Source organism: Alexandromys fortis, unplaced genomic scaffold (genome assembly GCF_014885135.2).
Source record: "Alexandromys fortis isolate MF-2015 unplaced genomic scaffold, M_Fortis_MF-2015_v1.1 scaffold_191, whole genome shotgun sequence".
NCBI classification, from domain to species: domain Eukaryota; kingdom Metazoa; phylum Chordata; class Mammalia; order Rodentia; family Cricetidae; genus Alexandromys; species Alexandromys fortis.
In genome coordinates, this window is record NW_026068064.1 from 1,853,773 (window position 1) to 1,868,449 (window position 14,677).

The 14,677-nt window shown below is 39.3% G+C and overlaps 1 long non-coding RNA gene across 1 annotated transcript in view; it reads right to left on the minus strand.

Moving 5' to 3' along the window:
• The window catches only part of LOC126487576 (uncharacterized), a 41,491-nt gene extending 28,849 nt beyond the window's left edge, over positions 1-12,642 (minus strand). The window contains exon 1 of the long non-coding RNA XR_007588421.1: positions 12,595-12,642. This is a non-coding gene — a long non-coding RNA (uncharacterized lncRNA). The remainder of the gene's footprint in view (positions 1-12,594) is intronic.
• Positions 12,643-14,677: the final 2,035 nt, after the last annotated feature.

Below are 14,677 nucleotides of genomic sequence, written 5' to 3' on the forward strand. Positions count from 1 at the left end.
CCTTCTCTGAAAACCGATACCAGAACACTAGAAAGATTCTCAATTGATCATCAGGAAAGTGATACCTCAGACCTGAAGACAGAAACCAAGGAAACAAATGGATAAATTCAAGCTTCGTTTAAGAGGAAAATGTTATCTGATTTAGTAATTAGGAGTCTAAGTGAGAAGTCTAAGTGGTGCATGCCTTTAATCCCAGCACTAGAGAGGCAGAGGAAGGCAGATCGCTTTGAGTTTGGGGCCAGGCTGGTCTACAGAACAAGTTCCAGGACTGACTCCATAGTTACTGAGAAACCCTTTCTTGAAATAAAACACAAAATAAAATTAAAAAAGCAAAAGACAAAACAACAACAACAAAAAGAAGTCTAAGTGAAAGAGGCAAAATTATTACAACTTGCCACCATTATTTAAACCACGTCACTGGAAGTCTTTCTTCCTTTGTTATCTTCCCCATGACGTCATTCTAAAGCCATCTTCACATAGTACGCTGTTGTAAAGTTTTCCCTTCAGACACCGGGGTTCACTGTACATTAATCACATAGTATTGGATCTTATGTGCTCCAATGTGTCACGATCTTCACTCCACAATGATGAATTTACTTAAATTTACTAAATTTAAGGCCAAGGACTTCTCCTGTTAAAAAATATGTAATCTCTGTAACGGTCAGAATGCTGCTTATATGTTGGCAGTTTATACTTAATAAAATAATGCATGTGTGTGCACATGCTAAGATTCCAGGACTTTCATAGCTGCTTCAGTTTCTATAATTGACAACTACAAATAAAATTTCAGGAGAAATTAAGACTGTGGTTCTTACAATTTCATCTCCATGGCTTTTAGTTGTCCATTCAAATTTTAGACCATGATTCATTAACTTTAGTGTTTATTTATACTATAATGCATCTTTAAAATTGTCTTCATTTAACTCATCCAACATAGAATGGGGTTTCCTTTAGACCTACCAGCAATACCATGAAAGGAGACAGTGCTGCTTGCTAAATATGGCCAAGAAGCCAGTAGGCCCCTGAGAGCTCAAGGGCTGCTTTGCAATGAAGAGCAGCAATGAAGGTACTCAAAGGACTTCGTGTCAGTGAGGGAGAAAGGTTGCTTATAACTGAGTGTCAATCACTCAGAATTTTCCAGTACAAAACACTTTGTCTGCTTAGTTATCAGAGGTCCCAAAGTAACCAGAGCTCTTTGCACGTAGTCCAGAGGACACTAGAGAAGTCTAAAACATCATCATAAACGCCCACATCGCAGGTGATGTTCATGTTACTTGTGAGAACTCATCTTGAGAATTACATGTATTAGCAATGCATTTTCAACTCTATTGCTTCTGTCTAAATGCTAAGAGTCACTCACAGGCTCAAGTGTTTGAGAATCTGGTATCCAGCAGGTGATTCTCTTTGTGGAAATTTCAGATCTTTAGGAACAGAAGGGCATGGGATGGGCTTTGAATGTTGTAGAAAGGTTCCACTTTCAGTCTTAGTGTGTGCGTGTGTGTGTGTTCTAATTTTTAAATTAGCTTTTAGGTTAGTGTTTACTGTGGTCACCTACAGTAATGACATCTTCATTACGCTTTGTTCTCCGTCATTTGCCTCCTCTACTACCTTCCCCTGTGTACCTGGGCTCTGCCTCTGATGATTCTTTTCCTTTCTTCTCCCGAGCTTGTCCTACCTTCACCCTCCGTGTCACATGCGATACATTACCCTCTCTGTTTTCCACTTCTCTTGGGGTCTCTTCCTTCTCTCTCTTGATCCCTTTTGCTTTCTGATCCATTGAGATATAATAATCTGACCTATCAGTTTCAGTCGGCACAGACTCAGTTCTGGCCACCATGTATTTCTGGCCATGGTGGTCTGTGTCATGTTAAACCATGAGTCAAAGTGAACCTTCTCTCCTATGTTTTGGATGGCTACTTTGCTCAGTCTAGATATAGTAGCAAGGACCTTGGACCTTCCCCCAAAGCAATGTGCCTTACCCTCTCTGAGGAGTGGATGGGGAGTGGGGTGGTAGGAAAGGTGGAGGGAATGGGAGGAAGGGAGGGAGTGGGAACTGGGATTGGTATGTAAAATAAAATAAGATTGTTTTATTTTTAAAATTAAAGAAATCCATAATTCAGGTTCAAAATTAATGGTGTAGCCATGCAGAGGTCATTGTATCCCTTCTCTTTTGGAAATGGTTCTAGGTTGCTCATGAGTTCAGTATGTAGACCCAACTTACTGTAATTGTCCAAGGGTAGGTGGGGATATGCTGTGAAGTGGTACTTTGTATAAGGTTGACTCCTAATGAATAAAGAATTTAAAAATTCCAAAAGCAAACAATCTGCATCAGAGTATAGTGACAATGAGGCCAAATAACTAAATCTTTTCCAAGATAAAAGCTATGAGGACATCTTGGGTCACTAGAGACAGAAGCATCTCGAACAGTGCTAAATTTATTAAAGGTGGGACAGCCTTATGCAATGAAGAATCTCAGGCCAGGTTGGCCACTGGGATTTACCATGTGGTTTGGGAAAGTTTCAAGGTGTTTTTAAGAATAAAAGTAGCCTGAATTAATGTGGTGGCAATAAAATAAGCAAAAGCTTAAGATTTTTTATCATCCCTTTGATATATCTGCTTTCCTCCTTCGAAGCATGAGTCATACTTAAAAGTTAATTCATTCAGTAGCTTTTGGATCCGAAATAAATCTCCCAACAAAATGAGAGTGTGGGGAATACTGAGATCATTTACAAAGCCTCGGTGACCTGAAATAACTCACATTAGTGAGAAAATGAGAAAGAATTAGTGTGAAAGCATTGTAGGATTAAATCTCTCATACAGGAGTAGATTGAGAGGATTCCAGGTGTCTGCAGCCACAGAACCAAGAGGTGGAACTGTGAAATCAACACTCTTAGAATATCCTCAATCGTCCACTGAGATATAACATGCCCCTGGTTGATCCACAGAAGATGAGAAAGGGATATTGTTCATGCCATATAGGAAGTGTGACAGGTCATCAAATGGACTCCCCCAAAATAAACCTCTATGTATGGCACAGCCTTGGAGACTAGGAGCTATGAACTGAATCTGTCACACACTTGTCTAGGAAGTTTTCCCTCCAGCTGGTTTGAATTGCTGTCACCACCACTTAGGGTAGCAGTTCTCAACCTGAGGGTTGTGACCCCTTTGGGGTTCACATATTAAATATTCTGCATATCAGATATTTGCATTATGATTTTTAATAATAGCAAAATTACAGGTATTAAATAGCAATGAAGTATTTTTATGGCTGAGGGCCACCACAACATGAGGAACTGTATTAAAGTGTCATAGCATTAGAAAAAGTGAGAACCACTTTGGGTATTCTGTGTTTTTCTTCTGGCTTAAAAATGTTGTCTATTCTGTTCTGGAAGAATATGAATAATTTGACTATTGAAGATATATCAGTACAAAAGAAAATGATGTTTTATATTGGAAAAAGAATTAGAATTCAAAGAATCAGTCTCAGCACAAGGGTAAAAGAAGAAAGCAGTTTTGGGAGAAAACGTCTTACTTGCTAAGAGTTGGAAGTCGAGCATCCTGAAAGTATGTAACCCTAAGAACTCCATCCCTCAGTGGTAACTAGGGGACTAGTATCCATCCTCTGCAGAGAAGCACCTACCTTTGTTTCAATTCTAAGGGAGTTCCTTTTGGAGAGATGACAGATTGGGGACATCAGCACCAGTGAAATCTCAAATTTCTTAGCAACTTCAGCACCAGAGCTCAACACCCAGACATAACCTGAAGACTCAGACGGCTGTGAACCTGATCGCTTATCCAATCAGAAAACCTTCTATAAACTTTATAAAATGCAGAATGAAGAGATGCCTCTGCAGAAAAGTACATGTGCTGCTCTTGTGGACAATTGCAATTCAGGTCCTGGAACTCACGTTTGATGCCTCTGGCCTCTGAGAGCTTCTGCACTCACACGCATTTGCTCCGACACAAACACATACATGCTCATGATTAAAAATGATAAAATAAATCTTTAGAAGAATCATAAACTTTATGAAATCTACTGCTGGTGAAATACTTGTAAAGAAAAAGTCTACCAGAAGTTTGGCAACATACATCAAAATGTTAATGTTCCTGCCTTTAATCAGAGCCCATTACTGAAAATGCAACCAAAAAATTAGCCATTAAATATTCAAAAACATCTGTAGAAATGTGCTTATACCATCTTTGTATTATGTTAAAAACTAGAAATGTCTCAATGACAATCAAGAAGTGATGTGCTATATAACTTGCAGAAGAGCCAACGGATTCTCAAGTAACCATGACAGCACATGCTGGAAATCACGAGTTACTATGTACATGGAGGGATATAGATTACAGCTTTATACAGAGATTAAAATGTTTCCATAAAATCATGATAGTAAGTGCTGGAAAATTACAACCTTTCTGCTTCCTTTTCCACAGAGACCCCTGATCCTTGAGGGGAGGACTTTGGTAATGACATCCCGTTTAGGACTGGGTTCTCCAGCTTTCCTAGTGCTTTCTGCACATTGCCAGATGTGTGTCTCTGAGCTAATTTCCATCTATTGCGTGAAGGAACTTCTCTGTTGAGGACTGAGTGGGAGACACTGATCTTTGGGTATAGCAATATGCTGTCTGGGTCATTGTGTTGCTATGTCCCTTTAGCAGAATAATGGTGATAGGCTTTCCCTTCAGCCCAGGACCTATTTAGTCTCAGGTTCTCGGCTACTTTAATAGTGTCATCTCAAAATAAGTGGAGTGCATCTCAAAAAATGTGGTTGGTTCTTCCCATAACAATTTTATAAGTCATCGGCCGTGCATGACTCCAAGGAAACAGTGTCTTTCAGACACAGCAGGGCTGATACTTCTCTGACTCTTTTGCATAGTTGTATGACCCTGTTCCTCCTACTGGGTTGCCTCATCTAGCCTTGATGTGATGGTATAATTGTAGCTTGTTATGCCGTGTTTGGTGACTATCTCTGGGAGGCCTGCTCTTGTCTAAGGGAAGGCAGAGAGTGGTTGATCTGGTGGGGAGGGGAGGTAAGGGAACTGCTGTCAGGATGTAACAAATGAGAGATTAATCTTGAAGAATGGCCAAAGAGATAGGCTTGCTTGACCACTGGGAAATCGTGAGTGTGCAGCGCCCACTTGCAATCTGCACTCACACTGGCTCGTTTCTCAGTCCCCTGAAAGGAGTTGGTTTCCATATTGAAGTGGCTTGCTGGCACTGTGTCCTCACTTCCTGTTTCCAAGTCTGAGCTACTATCCAAGTCATTTTTAGGTGACATTAGTTTCCTCAGCCATAAGCTATCTGGTGTCACTTTCGTGATACAGCCTGTGATAGACGTCATGTAACTTGATTGTCCAAATAAACTGGTACCTGTGAGCAATGACATTTGACTAGACCAGGTGTTTTTCCAAAGAACATGCAATGCAAGCACCCTCTGCCCGAGAATTTCTCTGGTAAAACAAGGTCCAAACATTGGGGTCACTACTAGGTCAACCCTTCATAAGCTTAGTTGACAGCAGATAATAAAAGGCTGTATTAAGACTGGAGTATAACTCTGGGAGCATACGTGAGGCCTGTGTTTGACCCTTAGAACTTAAAAAAAAAAAGAAGAAGAAATGATTGAAGAATGACCCTTGTGAGACCAGTAGTTGGATAGAGAAAGAATTTGAATAAATTAAAACCACGTGGGAAAAGTTCAGGTTCAAATTAGCCAATCAATGTAACAGGAAGAAAAAGGAAAACCAGTAGTGAGATGATCATTAGAAAGGCACGTTGGTCGCACATTCGGAGACAGAGTGACAGAGGAAGAGCAGACAGGAGACATGGGCTAAAGGGGACAATGGCCAGCAATACAAGGCATCCAGGATAAACTCTGTTGCGCTTGAGTAGGTGCGCAGAATTTCTGTGGGAGCATATGTAGTAGAATTTCATTTGGATTTTAATAAATAAAATGTGCCTGAAGATGAGAGAGTAAAACAGTCCGACTGCTCAGCCATACAGACCAGGCAGTGGTGACACACACCTTTAATCCCAGTAACCAACTACTTTGCCACAGAAACGGGCAATGCGTGCCTTTAATCCCAGTGGTGCACACCTTTAATCCCAGTCCTAGAGAGGATTGTAAAATGGGAGGGGACAGCTCTCACTCTCAGTCTCATTCTGAGATTCCTGGAGACAGGATTGTCACTTTGGACTGAGATCGAGGTAAGAACCAGTGGTTGGCTCTTTTGCTTTTCGGGTCTTCAGGTTGAAGCCCAATTTCAGTCCCCGAGTTTTTAATTAATCGTGCATCAAGCACACCTGTATTTTCTTCAGTTTCTGAGTTCATCAGACTCTGACAGCTCAAACTCTAAGGACAGTCTCTCTTGCAGCTCTTTAGGCCTGGAATTTCAGGCAAGAGGAGCTGCATATTCATCTCCAAGAACCCAGCACATAGCAGAGTACCTAGAGCAAGCAAAAACAGCAATGCTTGCTAGAAGTATATTGAATGAAACAGTGAAATAGAGCATTCTTTGGAGTACAAAAGTAGTATTTAAATCTCATCTGTGGGCTGGAGATTTAGGTTAGCCAGTAGAGTGCTTGCCTATCTAATCCTCACGGCTCCATAAAACAAGGTGTGACATCACCCTCCACCACAAAACAATTTGAGGACCAGAACAGACTATATGAAACTCTGTTGCAAGTACATTCATTCATACATACATACATACATACATACATACCCAATTAACGAAACCCTAATCTAGATAAATAAAAGAAAGTGATAGAAAAAATACATTAAAGTTGTTTCTAGGAACACAAATAGAATGCTTGCTCGTAACATTTTTTTTCAGATTAAAAATAATTGCCATATTCTTCTGAATGACTTTCAAACGTTGAAATGATTGTGAAGAAAAAGCAAATCTGCTTTGCCCATCCCTCTGCCCTAGGGGAGTAACTTGTGCTGCTCCTGTACTGGAACCGCTCTCCTGGGACTTGTCAGTCTTTAGCTACAGTCAGAATCCCATTTCTTTTACATTGAAAATCTGTGTGCTGTTTTATTGAACAAGAAGAACTGTGTGTTTTTAAAACAGCCTAAGCAGGATGTCACCAGATAAGTCAGAGCCACTTACTTAAAAATAGAAATAGTGTCTTTGAAAATTCAAAATCTTGGACTAAAATCCACAGAAAATCAGAGGAAATCTAATTGAAGGAGCAAAATGTGACAGGAGCTAAATCACCTGTCTGGTTTCTCACAGGGGCACGGCAATCCTATAACATTGTAGATTATATCAGATTATATGTTCCTCAGGGTTGCAAACAACAGTGTTGTGGCTGCAGGAGTCGGAAGTTCAATGTTAACCCTTTACTCTAGGAAGGTACTAAAAAACAAGCACTAGAAATATTGCTATGTGTGGTGAAGTCATCCTTCATTATGAATAAACTCAAAACTTTCACTGTATCATGACTTTGGAAAGCCTGAATTTGCATTCTCTTGTTAATAAAATACTAATTAATCAGAAAGCTTCTGAGAGCTAAAGTTCAGTTTTGGGATTCTGTCAAGGATTATTTTCTTCCCAATAATTTTCATTTTATTTCAGAATTTCTTAAGATGTATAGCATAGTTAAGACATTGCTTTTTTAGAATAAGCTACATCTTGATGTAAATACCAACCCTACTTTCCTTGGCCTCAAGTCATTCAATTAAGAAGCAAGAAAAAAAGGTTTGTCTCATGGAGTTAATATGTGCGAAGGATCATACAAAATGTCTGAATAGAGCCAGGAGGTGGGGGCACACTCCTGTAATCCCAGGTGGTGGTACACTCGGGAAGCAGAGGCAGGAGGATCTCTGAAATCACCGTCAGCCTGGTCTACAAAGTGAGTTCCGGGACAGTCAGAGCTATACAGAGAATTCTGTCTCAGAAAAAGCAAAATGCCTGAAATAGGGTAATAAAATTTTACTTACTCGAAAGTCCTTCTAAAGATGTTTAAATCCATAAATATTTAGTGACGGTAGGGCGTATACAAAGGATGGATGGAACAATAACATCTCTGTATTATAAAAGAGAAAAAACTCAAATTCTAGGTTATGTGAGCCCCTTAGAAGTCATGTCATGCATGAACTCTGCAGGTGCTACTATAGTGGGAAGTCACCTGCTTCAGCTCCTTAGTCCTTGGATATTCAAAAAGTACATTTATGATTTGATGAATCTGACTTTCAATAAAATCCACTTGTCCTTTCTTGTTATGTTGTCCCTGCAGAGCAAGAGAAGCCTGGTAGAGATGAATACATGTGGACTCTTTATGAAGGTGACTTTCAGAGGCTGCCCCTTGCACTAGACTCAAGAAGCCTGTGTTTTTACATATGCTTCAATAAACTCTGCTTTGCAAATATTTTCAATTTGGAAAGAATCTGATGTTGAAAGACATTTTTCATTATTATAGGCATTTCTCCATTTAGCTGTCATGTACCTTTAAGATTTACACTCCAATTTCCCCTTGAAACTGGGAAATGCAGTCTTGAATATACATATATGGTAAGAGCAATTACTGCTCACATTATCTTGACCAGAAAATGGAGGAAAGAAGGAAAGGGAAAATTTAAAAAAAGAAAGAAATGTTCTCATATTCTTGCCCAGAGGAGCACTAATGGGTTATGAACCCTTTCAGAGTCATAGAACAGAGAGAAAAATGGTTGCCTTGGTAACAAGACAAGGCCACTCTCCCAAGAGCTTCTAATTTATTCAGCAAATGGAAGCTAGAACAGGTGGCTAACCTAGATGATGCCAAAAACCTTTAGCTCTGTAATGCTGGCATCCCCCACATTCACTGGAATACCAGCTATCATTCCTTTCCTTTACACTGGAAGAGTTAACGTGCCCGTGTGGCTCCGCATATCTTAGGACACGAGAAAGCTGTCCGCGTTTGTCATTGTCTAACCACATAATACAGTGTCTGCGATTTCACAAAATGACGACACAACAGCTTCGTGCCACCAGTTACTTTGAAAGTGAAATTCACTGCAAGCCCGATTATAAAAATGCAGCGCTGGTCTTCCAGTAAATCAGATATCACCGTGAATTTTAAAAGGAAGAGGGAGTTTATTGCTGGCTTTCACAATGCTTGCTTTAAATGACAAACAGCCTCAGAAATTCTAATTCCATAAAGCCATCGGCAAGCACATGAGTGAAACCAATTTTGGATTATCATAAGAAATAGGAGGAATCATATCAGGAGACAAAGTCAAAGTTATTTATTATAGAATTAAAAACCATCGTTAATTGTCATATAGAAGACGTGTCTGTAAAGCTAGCAATACCTTTTGGAAACACAGCACAATTTCACGGGTACATTTCAATTTTCTTTTCCAGCCTCTTATCTAAACTCCCCCTGGAATATCCAGAGCTTCGAACAGCAGGATCCCAGTGCATCCCGCTCCCGCTCCTCACGTCTCTGCCCTTTGCTGCTCCCTCTGCTGTAAGATGTGCTTCCAACACTGCATTCCATGCTCAGTCCTTATTCCCTCTCAAGGCAACATGCAAACATTTCTCTCTTCCCAAACCCTTTCTTCCTTGACTCGTGAGGAACAGTGGCTTGGAAGATAAGCGACACCCCGTGTGACCCTCTACAGGTGACTCCATTACTGGCTTCCATATGAACATTTTCTTCAGATAGGGTCTCTCAGATCTTAGCTGTATGGAGTGTATGCATTCATTTCTCATGCCCAACGCGTTTCCTCAAAAATAGTGATAATTTCAAGGATTTTGAATATGTTTATCATAATTAACTTGGAGATTTACATAAAACTGAACCCAAGAAATAATGTAATCCCTTATTTTATATGAGAAAAATAAATTCCAAATGTGTCGTTTGGTCACAGATCTTGTAAAGATACCAGAAATTTCTTTGATTCTTTTTTTACTACCAAGTTATGATCACCATAACTTTTTTTGGTATCACAACTGCATTTAACTTCATTGCTAATTGTTTGATTTTATAATGTCATGTTCTGCCCTCAACAATCTCTAATGAATTGTTCCCATGTGTGTGTGCCCAGCTTCAGTTAGGAATGTTCTCAACTAAACAACACCACGCACTGTCATTTAGAGCAGCTTAATGAACACGGGATAATTTCAGGACATGTATCTGTGAAAATAGCATATCACATCTGATAAATATGTACAATTATTCTATATGTGTAAAAAAATCAAAGAAGTCTTACAATGTCCAACAAGTATCTTCCATGAAGAACTAAGAGAGAAGGATACCCTACGATTATGTCAAGAATGTCTTGTACCATGTCCTAACATCAGACGATGCAAAATTTCCCATACAAAACCTGGCAAGTTTATACTCATGCCTGATCATCCCTGTCTAAAACATACAGATACTTGCTAGGGAACATGAGAGCTTAGGTTGTCAACTATTTTACCTAGGCTGATAATTGATAAATAGATTGCGGGTACTATGGTATAAACTGAAAATAGTATGTGTTTATTTGAAAATAAATAAATATGCACACACATGATAGATAAATTATAGATATATAGAGAGATAAAGTATATATAGCTTGATGACATATAGATAGTCCTTAGACATATGGATATATATTAAAAAGATAAATAAAGGGATATTAGATGGATGGTTGAAAGACAATAAATGGTAAATGATGATAGATAAATAGAGGATAGATAAATGATAGATTAGATAGATGATGATAATAGATTGTTGAATATAGATGATGTAGATAGACAGATATGATAATGATAAATGAATAACAGATAAAATAGAAATGACAAAATAAGGCCACCAAAGAGGTAAAGATTGTTCTACTATAGTAATACAATAAAATGAGAGTCATTACATGAAGCTACATATGAATTCTACAAGTTCCTTGGTGGACAGTTGATGGACAGATAGCCCATCTTTATTTTTACAGTGCCACTACTGCCCAGAGCAGACACAGTTCTTAGAAATCTCAGTAAACGTTAGAAACCAGTATAGTTTTCCTAAGAGCAAGTCAAGATAAATTTCAAGAAAGAACTCCTAAGATCTCTAACCACGCTGAAGGCACAAAGTTTAAAATCCTGCACACTGGGACCAGTGTAAACCTTTCTGAACACCCTTCTTAAAACAGAATTTGAAGGACTATGCTATTGCACAGTCTGTGTTGTTTACCTTCAAATAACTTCCAGGCACTCTGACAGCACTTGCCATTATTAACATTTCTTCATTTCCTTCAGGTAAGTACGCAACATGAAAGCAAGGAGGACCGTATGATTGCCATGGGATCAGGGCAGCAGCTTCTATTTCTGGGACCTCTTTGCCCCTCTTCCTCCCAGGCTTTCTCTACCTTGTAAACTATATGGAGGGGCAGGCTGCTGTCTTGTTTGTCATATCTCAGTTTGTAATGGTGACTTGTGTAAAATATGCATTCAACAAACACTGGACGCCTAGGTATGTTAGATTTCATCTATTGTAGAATAGTCAACCTTTAGGCAAATTTCTGTGCATTTAGTGAAAAATCAATGACATCTGTCAAACTTCCACAACATGTTACACATAATATCCTCTCTCAATAAAACAGATTAGACTACAGAAATCTTGGGAGTAGGACTATATGCCTAGCTTCTGTGTCTACCACCAAGCCCAGAGCCTAACTGGTAGAATGATTTCACATATAGTTATTATCAAAATAGGAACAACCAATGCTTTGGTTTGAATATTTGAAATATAAGAAAATTGACTTGTTTCCTATGGATAGTCAATCCCTAGACTTCATCCTAAGGACACAGCTCTAGTTCAAGATCATTCAGTTTTCCAAGCAGAAGGCCAGTGGAAATCTGAGAAGAAATTCACACAATGAAAGCCAAGCTGGGCACACACTGGCACATTCAACATGGACTTTCATGTCATAGAATCAGCCTTTTTTTCAGATCCCTCTGTGCTGGTAAAATAAATTCTTCTCAAAGAGGATAAAAGGATTCTCCTCGGGGCCCTCATGGATTTGTTGCCCCTAAGAAGTAGAATAATATAATGTTTTGAAGAATAGGATTCTATAAAATCACATTTCTTTTAAATTTTTATCTATATGATCCAAATACTGTTTTTAAGCCCTAAACATGAAGATAATGTGATTGCTATGCCTGAAGAGCTAAAACTCGAACTTACGAAAACGGAATAGGTTTTAATGCTCGGATCACATGTAAAACACAGCTCACTGTCAACACCCTGGGAGGCATTTTACAGTGGAGGCTCAGGTAAGGCTAATAAGAATCTTTTACACCTCAGCTTTGCATTCATAAAAGCTCCTTTAGTGCAGGCTCTTATTCAACTGTATTTTCTCTGTCTCGCATGAGGCTTAGCCAGGACAGCGTGAGCCACGCTTCTGCCCTGTGGGTTTCAATGCACACACTGTTCTTGATGTTGGTAAAGCCGCAGTAGTGCAGGCTTCTCTCCCGCAAGCACAGCCCAAACACTTTCCGTTCAGGCTGTTTATTACATTGAATGGAAAGGAAGCATAGAAGAAAGTCAAAGCGACAGCAAACAAACAAGCAGACAGAAATAAGTCAGCGAGGAAGCAGCAGGCTGACAGGCTAATTGAACATTACCTTTTCCTCATAGTGAGGGGCATGCATCACGGTCATTTCTGTCTTTCCTCACAGTGCTGATTTCAAACCCCCAGCTGAGAAGGCAGCTGTGCAGAGCGGGGAACTGGAGCGCACAGCGGGAGTGCTGCATCCTAATGCTACTCCCAGAAACTCTTGCTTTATTTCGGCTGCAGTGTTGTCATGAACAATGCCAGACACGTGCAAGGATGTCCTCTTTTCCCCAGCGGTGGAACAAAGATCACAAGGGTGGGTTTTCTAAAGCCTTCAAAAGCCCGCACCACCTCACTTCTATTGTTAGCGTCAAAATAGCCTCCAAAGGGAAGGGATTGGCTGCTTTTCAGGATGTTTGAAATTCGGGAAAGCTCTCATTAATTATATCTTAACAGGATGGATAACGGCAAAACAGACGTGAAAGTTGAAGCATATGGGAGGATTGTTGCTTGCTTCTCCCCTCCCTGTGCCAGAGAAAGGAAAACAGAATTAAGACAAAGGAACGAAAGAAAGCACCCTATAGTTGCGCTCCACTGTTTTCTGTCTTTCCCACATTGTAGCCCTGAAACACTTTTCATGAAGAAAAGCAGAAATTGTATGTTTATATGTGTGACGAATATAGCAAGGCAAAATCAAATGAGCCTACAGTAATGCTGCATTTCTTTTAAAAGCCCTTGAGTATAGAATTACTTTCCATTATCCTGTACTGACAGGAAAAATGCCTCGTGGAGTTCTCTGAAAGAGACATGAAAAATAATTACAGGGGAAGTAGTAAGCAACATAATGGCTTCCGTCGCTAGCTGCATGGCCTATGATGCTACAGGACTGTCACAAAGGAATCAGTCATACTATAGTAGTGGGGATTCTGATAAGGCTGAGACTTAAGAAGCATAGAAGATGCAATTGTTTATATTTCTGAAAACATAAAATGTTAATATGCATCCCTAACATGAAATTCCATTTATACATATACAAATACATATATGTATGTTGGTATCTGTTTTAAGGACATTTGCTTTTAATATTCGAAATCACATTTAATTGCTTTGAACAACTTTATATATCTATTTTATGCTAAGTAATTGAGTTCTTTACCACAAAGGTACATTCAGGCATAAACATCAGTATAAAAACATTTGATAAGCAAGTTTAATTCCAAGGCATTTTGAGGATGTCTTGCCTTCTCATGTTCGCTTAATTATACAAGTTATTTTAACATGGAGTTAAAATGCTAAAATTCATAAGTTTCTGTTTAAATATGGACTGCGTCATCTAAGATATATAAGCACAAGCATAGTACCCAGAAAATTCTGTCATGATAACTCTAAACAAGATTACATGTAGCAAAAAAAGGGGATGTAAATATCACTGGCACGTCTTCATTCAGGGAATCTTCCTACTCCCTACGAGAACGAGAACATGCCTCCCACAAAGGCTCTCCTTCACACCTCTGCAAAAGAAGAGAAGAGAAAGCAGAATAAAAAGTGCCCCAATTCCTACTTTATGGATGTGAAAGGTTCGGATGCTGTAAAATCACCCTGGTCCTGTGTGCCAGCAGCTGCACTGTCCTGCCAGACCACAGGCAGAAAAGCAAGGCTGATGGGGGAGGCCCCTTTAGGAGGAAGCAGTACTGAAAGTAGCTGATTCAAGATGAGTGGGGACCATCCCAACAAACAAACAAAAAAAAAACTATATGTGTATATACATACATATGTGTGTGTGTGAAAGAAAGAAAAAAGAAATTTTCCTTCTTCATCAGATAAATATTCCAACCAAAATATTGAGGGAAATAGAAGAATTACAAGTAACTACTGTGTGGCAACAAATTGTCCATTAATTTACCTGAAACAGAGCACAGCTATGCCATTTTGGAAGCTAAATGTGCTAATTTTGTTGAGTCTTGCTATTGACTTCACATTTTCTCAGATACCTGTACTAATTTCTCTTACTTGCCTCCTCACAGTACCTGTTTTGTGGTGTCTGCCAGTAGGAAGAATTTCCCCTGAATAAATCAAAGATTTGTCCAAAAATAAAAAAATCCTTCCTTAAAATAGCATCCACTTTTAATAGTGACGCTGTTGATGTCTAATCA